At 38.4% G+C, this 8,683-nt stretch overlaps 1 protein-coding gene across 1 annotated transcript in view; it reads right to left on the bottom strand.

The window, feature by feature from the left end:
• The window catches only part of KCND2 (potassium voltage-gated channel subfamily D member 2), a 483,669-nt gene that overhangs the window by 184,455 nt on the left and 290,531 nt on the right, over positions 1-8,683 (bottom strand). The gene's annotated exons all lie outside the window — the stretch shown is intronic.

Genomic DNA, 8,683 nt, shown 5'->3' on the forward strand with positions numbered 1-8,683 from the left:
AAGTGACTATAGTTATAAATAATCTATTGTATATTTTAAAATAGCTAGAAGAAAAATATTCAAATATTCCTAGAATAAAGAGAAAAGTACAGAAGGGGATTGCCCTGGTTTGACCTATACACATGATATGAATGTATAAAAATATCACACATATTCCCAAAATACTTGAATCATCATTTATTATGTTTCAATAAAAATAATCTTTCTATAATTTTTTTAAAAATTTAACACAAAATATTCTGGAAAGCAAGTGATGGAGATAAGAAAAATGAAGGACCCGCAGCCATAGTGCAAAATTCAGAAATGAAATCCTGGGTTACAAGCTTTAGGAGTTGGGAATGTATAGATTAGCACACTTGGCGATTTATGAATATGCACGATAATTCTTGAAAAACATCAGTAATAACATTGCAACTAGGATGAAAATACTAGAGAGACACATCTCCACCCAAGGTAGCCCCGCTTTATGCAATGTTAATATGTCACCACTTCCTTAGAGGGATTTATATGTCTTGTCTATCATACAAGTAAATCTGTTTTATTAATACTGTAAGTCTAGGTCATTTGCTGGTACATATTTTTTCAGGTAATACGGTTTCTCTGTGCAAAAGTGCAATAAATCTTCTCTCTTTAAAATCAGTGCTTTAGTATCAAGTCCTCATCTTGCATCCCAATAAAGTAAAATGTCACAGTGAATAAAGCACCACAGTGACATATCTGATGAGATCCTAAAAGAACCTGCCAGACCAAGACTTTGAAATAAAAGAGAAGAAAATTCCCAGCTACTGATTTATCTGCTGAATGGGAGATCCTTAAATGCTGTAATCATGCACACACAGGACTCTCTGCTTTCTCTCAGAAGACTTCTCTTGTGATCTTTGAGGGAAGGCTGTCAATTGAGTTCTCTTCTTTGTTTGTTTGTTTTTTTTTTGAGGGGGGGTGACAGAGTCTCACCCAGTATTCCTTGGTAAAGCAGCACTGTGGCATCATAGCTCACAGAAACCTCAAACTCTTGGGCTCAAGAGATCCTCCCACTCTCTAACACCCCCCCCCCCACACCCCACAGCTTTCTAATTAGGCATGCAGAATAGTTTCCTTCCTTCAATTGGTAGGCAGTCTGAGTCTCTCTGGGTTACCCTGGGCCACCAGGCCAACACCTGATGCAAAGATTATTCATGGGGAAGAAGATTTATTTTCTATCCTTCACCAGTCAGGGGTGGGGAACCTGCATCCTTCTGATTTTGTTAAGTATCAAAGGAGTCAAGAAAAGCTTCATCTTTCTCTGTTGCCCTTTTAATAAAAGATTTGTTCTGCAAAATTTGGATTCAGTCAAAAGACAGCATTTATTGACTAGAAGGACACATTTTGCCATAAGGCCACAGGTTCCCTACAATGGGCCATATTCTTTTCAGATTTAAAACCCATCATTTATTTATTTATTTAGAGACAAAGTCTCACTCTGTTGCCTAGGCTAGAGTACTGTGGTCTCAGCTTAGCTCACAGGAACTCAAACTCCTCTTGCCACAGCCTCCTAAGTAGCTATAGGTGCCCGCTAAAACGCCCTGCTAGTTTTTCTGTTTATTTATTGTTTAGTAGAGATGTGGTCTCTTTCATGTTCAGGCTGGTCTATCCCAAATGACAGGATTACAGCCACGAGCTACCATGCCCAGCATCTTCCACTTTGTTTTAAACATTAATAGTTATGTTTTTTTTTTTTTAAACCAGGTGTGGTGGTTCATGCTTGTAGTCCCAGCACACTGGGAGGCAGGAGGATCACTTGAGCTCTGGAATTGGAGACAAGCCTGGGGAACATAGCAGGACGCTGTCTCAACAAAAACAATTAAAAATTGTTAGCTGGGCATGTGCCTGCAGGGCCAGCTCCTCAGTAAGCTGAGCCAGGATCACTGGAGCCCAGGAGTTCAAGACGCAATGAGCTATGATAGTGCCACTGCATCTCCAGCCTGGGTGACAGAGCAAGGGAATGTCTCCAAAAAAAAAAAAAAAGACATTAGATTTCTTGAGTATAATCTAGGCTATTTTCTTTGAACTGTTTTTTGCCCTCCAAGTAAAAAATATCTCTGAATTTTGTTCATTGGTGTACTGATTTAACAACTATGGAGTGCTGTAAAGCCAGAAAATTTTCTGGCATATCTGTTCATATTCAAAAACACAGAGCAGCTCAGTTGGAAACTTAATCTGACTTAAATGTTCCCTGAAATAACTGTCATTATCTTCACATTTGGTTTACACTGTATACCTATTTAAATATGCCTTAAATTATTTTTTGCCACATAAAGCCTTCTTTTACACCCAGATTTTAATCTGTACATTTATATTAAATTAAATCCTGAGTAAGCCGTTGAATTTTATAGAGAACTCACTGTGCTGAATTTGTAAGAAGTTGACTGGACAGATTTTATTTTCATACATCAACTGTTACATTATATTAAGAACATTTAAGGCAAAAATATGTCCATATTTCCTCCCCCAATGGATATTATGGTCAATATTGTGAATTATCCACCTTTAGAATCACTGCAAACTAAAATCCTCTCCTAGTTTATCATTTATTAAAAAAAAAAAGAAAAAGAAAAACGAAAAAAAAAAGAAAACAAATCTAGGCGTGGAAGACACCACCTGCCACTAGGGGTCAGCAGACACCGGGGATAATAGGACCTTGGCTCCAGGGAGGGAAGCAGAAGATAAAGCACCTGCAGATCTCAGGGTGGGGTTAGAGCAAAGCTGTTCCCTAGGACAAGCTTAAATCTGCATTCAAATCATAGTAAACGAAGACCACCATCCAGATAAGTGTAGGACCAGCAAAAACTTCATGGATTTTCAACATTCTGTTCTCAGATCTACTACCTTTCAGTATAGTAATGAAGGGAGAGGATTAGGAGAAATTTAAAAAGCCCAAGTACCTGCAAAGAAGGAAAGGCAGGACCTGCTACGTAGGAAGCTGCAGCTCACTAGGTTTCAATCTGTCGCTAACTCCACAGATCCATGAGCTCTTTCTCTAATCCAAAGGTTCTCAGCGTGTGTTCTCCAGACCAGAAACATCATCTCTCTTGGAAATCTGTTAGAAATGTAATTGTTAACACTACCCAGAACTCCTAACCAGAAACTCTGGGACTGGGCTCCAGCAATCTGTGTTTAGTAAGCCCTCCTGATCAATGTGATCTAAATTAATGTCTGAGAAGCACCACTGTAACCTACAGTTGAAAAGGTGTGAAACTGGCCAGGAAGAGAAGGAAGAACATCATCGTATTTACACTAAAAGATCTGTGCTAAATTTCTAAGCTAGTATATGTGTCCTCTTGGGTCCTGAGCTCCCTCTTTACTCCTTGATGTTCATTTGTAGCTAAGACTTGGAATCTTTTCCAGTTCAAGAGGAAAGTAGCCTACCCCTATTGGGAGTAATGACAACACACTAGCAATTCCCATGTGGTGGGCATTGAATGTGTAGGCCTATGAAGATGTGAATTGCTTACCATGGTCAAGAAGCCACAGGAAGAAATAATACCAGGACACCTCCAAGGTTTTATCTAAATAATCTGCATACTGAACTGTTTATTGGAGAAGAGAAAAAAAATTAACATTGCCTAGCACGGAAACCCAACGATAGTTTTGGAGCCATATGATGTGGCTGCAAAAACCCACTAGAAATTGCCTTTTTTCCTGTATATACTTGCACTCAGCTCTTTAAAATCTCACTTCATCTGCTAAATATGAGAATCATTTTCATTTGCTGTGCACTCTAATCTCTGTATGCACAGGATCACCTACAATCATTCCCAAAGAGGCAACCACTTCTCTATTTAGAAATGGATTGAGATGCTAATTTATCAACCTCGTTAGTAGTGGTAGTGCCAGAAACTGCAAACTGAGTGCCCAGTATAAAGAAGGTATTACAATAGGAGCAGGAGCCACAAAGTAAAAGACCTTACAAGCTATCTGTACAAACAAAGTAGCACTTAATTTACATTATTCACAATTGCCAAGATGGAGAAATAACTAAGTATCCATCAACAGATGAATGGGTAAAGAAAATGTCATAATCTATGTATCTATCTTGATCCAGATACAATGGAACATTACTCAGCATTAAAAAGGAAATCCTGCCCTTTGAGACAACATGGGTGAACCCAGGAGAAATTATGCAAAATGAAATAAGCCAGACACAGAAAGGCAAATACTGATGGATCTCATCTACATCTGCAGTATAGAGTAGCCAAACTCTCAGAAAGAGATCAGTAGTTGCCAGGATCTGTGTAGGGCCAGAGGACAGGGAGATATTTGGGTCAAAGTGTACAAACTTTTAGTTATAAGATGAATAAGTTTTGGAGGAGTAATGTACAGCTTGGTGATTACAGTTAATGATAAGTGTATACTTGAAATTTGCTAAGAAAGTAGATAATTAGTGTTCTACAAAAAAGGGGTAACTACATGAGGTCATGAATGTATTAATCAGCTTGATTGTGGTGATCACAGTGTACATGTGGAGCAGAACATCATGTGTACAGCTTAGGTATTCAAAAGTTTGTCAACTGTATTTCAATAAAGCTTGGAAAAAATTAAAAAAATTAAAAATTTACAGACATAAGGGTAAAGTGTTCAAAGGAGTAGTGATGGGTTCAGAACATTCTACCCCCCCCAATGTGGTGTCTTGGTGTGTTGAGAATTTCAAATTGAAAAAATGTAAGGAACTGCAGGTGCCTACAAGACACTCTGACTTTCCCAGAAGCAGGTCATGGGAAAGGTGTCTTCCCTGCCTGCCAGGAAAGGACCATCCTTATCCCAGAGCGTGGAGGGAAACCAAGAGGACCTTGCTAAGTTTCCCCTAGTTTACCACTCACAGCTTATATCTTTTAATCTTACCACATTTTCGCACGGATTTCTGTTTTTCCTGAAATTTAATATAAAAGAGCTCAAGGTATAGTGTTTCCTTCGGTCTTCTGAAGGTCCCCATGTCACATAAAATTCACATTAAATAGATTTGTACTTTCTTCTTGTTAATCTGTATTTTTCCCCAGCAAAGAACCCAGAAAGATAGAAAGATTTTTTTCTCACTTTTGTACAGGAATAAGTGGAGGGGAAATGTCATAAGAACTTGGAAAAGTATGCATTATAGAAATCGTTCCTCAGAATTCATTTCTTGTTAACATACAGTAAATAAATACAATGCTCATTTCCTTAATCTAACAGAAAGTAACTTCTGTATATTTTCTGTTACTAAACCAACTTCTTTTGGTGCAGTATAATGGCAATTTTAATATATTTGGATCTCACTATAATTACCATAAGTGAATATGGGATTATAAGAAAAATTCCCTATTAGAACTTGCATATCCTTACAAAAACTTTTATTTCTTTTGAGGGTAGATATCTATTGCAGTGCATTTTGTCAAAACTATTTTGGTTCTGATTTGTATCCCCTGTCAAACTGGGCCTTCCTGGCGCCTGAAGAAGTTAGCAGAGAAATTCCTTCTAACAAGACGCCCTAGTGTTCTGTCGCCTGGTGATCTGACGACCTCCAGAAAGTGCTATAATTCCAGAGGCTACTTGGGGGCAAGGCTTTGGGCTCATTTATCTTCATTTTTTCAGTACCTGAGCACAGCCAGTGGCGGGCACATAATGAACAGTCAATGAATATTAGATGAATGAATGACTGGGTGTGCAGGTCACAAGCTGTGGCCATCACACTTTGCTATCCTTTTTAAAGTAGACACAGGTTGACAGAAGAAAAAGTAAGAATGTCTGAATAAATCATTACCTCTCCTGGGTTAGCTAATGAGGAGTCAGGTGACTTTTCCCCCAGTATTTTGTGGCAATTATCTCAAAGTATGAAAGCTAACTTACCATGAAACAAGTGTGGAAGGATGTCTTTCTGTACACGGAGAATATTTGATGATTTCCATCTATGAAAAACCCTGACTCACAGCTACCAGGTCATCACCAGGTGGAAATAAAATTTCAACTATTCTCCCTTCACTTTGCATGATTCAACATTATATCTCAATGTCTGCTACAATGCTTGACACCAGAACGGTGTAGGGTAACTTTTGATCAATGACTGAGTACACACCTATGAAGAAATTAAGGAAACTGTGAATTATATATCCCTATGGGGATCTGTTCACTATGGAGTTCTTATGAAACTGATTTTACTAGATAGGCATGGTTTACAATCGTATAACAATTTATTTAAGTGGAGAATTTTTTAATGCTTAAAGATGGTGGAAATCATTCTTTCATAAATTGTCCAACTATTTCCAAGTTATTTTATTCCCTTTATTCCCTGAAATCTATCTCTAGAAAATGGTACAAAAAGCAACTTTATTAGAGTTCTGCAAGTGCATTAAAAATTCCGAATGAATACAAAAGAAACTCACGAGGCTTCATTGTATTTATATCTTGATTGGCATTTTTCAATCTTTGGTTCTCCACAACAAATAATTTCAAATTCTCCTTATTCTTTACTCTTCTTTTGTTGTGGGTATCCCCATAACACAGTTCTCTCAGAGCCTGTCCAGTGCTGATCGAAACATCCCAATTTAATTATTCAAAATGAGGTATTTGCATTTGAGAAGTGCTATTTAAAATCTGCTCTTCCAATTCCATTCCTGTGTTTATTTGACTGGGAAAGTATGCATGAAAATGATTTATTACTTTGCCTCCTTCCTCGGAATTTGTTCTCTCTCAAACTGATAAGAAGATTTCACAAAATAAAAGCAAATTGTTCTTGCTCTAGAGGCAGGGAGTTAGGAGGCCATGTTTTATCCTGAAATGGCTCCCAGGAGACGGGAAGAGCAAGAGTGGATACAAATAGCCTCAGCCTCCTGTGCTTGACTACAAAGTGCTGGGTCGCAAAACCATCTCCCTTTTCTTAACACGAAACAGAATCAAGGAAAGTCATGCACCATTTAGAAAATCTGTGGACACATCAGCCCACGATGGCGTCTGACCAACTGAACATGATTAGCTTGGTATCTTTCCTTTGTCCACACCTTCTGGGGCTTCCCATTTAAAACAAAGTATGCAGTGGGGTGATAGGCAGTTCTCCCCCCTTTATTCTGATCACAGTGCTGAGACACAGCAATCCCTGGCCAGTTTCTGACATGCCCTTGAATCTTGTGCTATTTCATATTCTTTTTTTCTCTTTTTAAAATGAGAATCACAGATCTAGTCACTGTGTGCCTCACTAAGCAAACATGATAGAAACATTGTGCTCTTAGGGATATTCAAACTTTAAAAAAGAAGAGAAAATGAACTCTAGTTTTATACCAAAAAAAGGCATTAGAGCAAGTAGAACTTGTAATTGTTACTTATGAGGTGAAGGGAGGTGAGACGCTGAACAAACCTAAAATCCCTCTACAGAGGCAGCTCCTAACTCCAGGAATGTGTGAATTGCCCCAGCATGCAAGGGAGATTGCTAAATTACCCATGTTTTGATCTGCTCTACCTAACTATCCTTTATCTCGATGCCCTCTGTATGTATTATAATCATTTTTGATATGGCTCTTTCTAATTCGTTTGCCAATAGTACAAAAAAACACCTGACAGTACAAAAAAATGATGTGACATTTATAATAGCTAAGGTTAAGAAAGGAATTTTCTCTGAAATAAAGCATTTCCTAAAAAAGCATCCTGAGAAGATGATATTTTCACTATTTCATGGAGTACTTGTTCAGGTAACTCCCATGAGTGCTAATGGGAGCTAATCGGTGAGAGAATAAACACCTTATAACACATTACATTTAAAACTCAGCATGAACTGAAAAACAGCTATTTTACTCAGTTAACAGGATGGATGCTTTTAGAGTAAAGGGGAAACCTGCTGTTGAGTTCATAATTCCTCTAGCTGCAAAGAAAGAAATTATTTTAAATGTTATTTGTATCTGCAGCCCACTACTGTGCTCCAGCTATGACTTGGAGCACCACATCAGTTAAGTAGTAATGGGTGAAATTATACTGGCGTTAATCAGCACACAGACAAGTGTGCAAAGACCGGAGCCTCCACAGAACGTGTTACGACGCTCAGAGAAAGCAATTCTCTTTTCCAGCTTTCTACTTTCTCTTACTTTCCCCTCCTGCTAAAACCCTTCAACATATTTCACCTATGAGAACAATAGAAAATGGCTAATTTGGATAAATCACCATGACTGGTCCACAGAGCAGAAAACGATGTTTTATTAAATCCAATAACGGGATAAAGGTCCTTTCTAAAATGATATGCTTGCTAATTTCCAGCATTGCTCAATTATAACCTGATTTAATTGTGCCTTCTTTTGAGAGTTTCCATGTCTGAAACTGATGTGCAGCTTCTGGTTTCACTTCAAAAGGGTCAGCCCTTGTTTCTCTGGCTTCTGACATCTTAATGGATGTGGGGTCACTTTGCACTCAGATACCAATCTTGTTAAGATTCAATTCCTACAGCAGAGGGCTTCTTTTGAATCCAAAGTCCAGTAAAAAGATTACTTCTAAATGCTACTATCAAACAGAAATGATCATTGAAACAAAATGCTGCCGCGGCCGCACTGGGCTAGATGCCTCTCTCTGGTCTATCCTCTAAATGTGTCCTTCTCTCTCCCTCCTTCACACCGCTGTGCACCTGCCTTGCTGGCCTCTCCCATCTTGCCCTTTCTAAAGTCCTGATCTGCTATGAACGTGCTGTTTCCTGCCC

The sequence above is a fragment of the Otolemur garnettii genome, unplaced genomic scaffold (genome assembly GCF_000181295.1).
Source record: "Otolemur garnettii isolate 467f Iridium unplaced genomic scaffold, OtoGar3 scaffold00037, whole genome shotgun sequence".
NCBI classification, from domain to species: domain Eukaryota; kingdom Metazoa; phylum Chordata; class Mammalia; order Primates; family Galagidae; genus Otolemur; species Otolemur garnettii.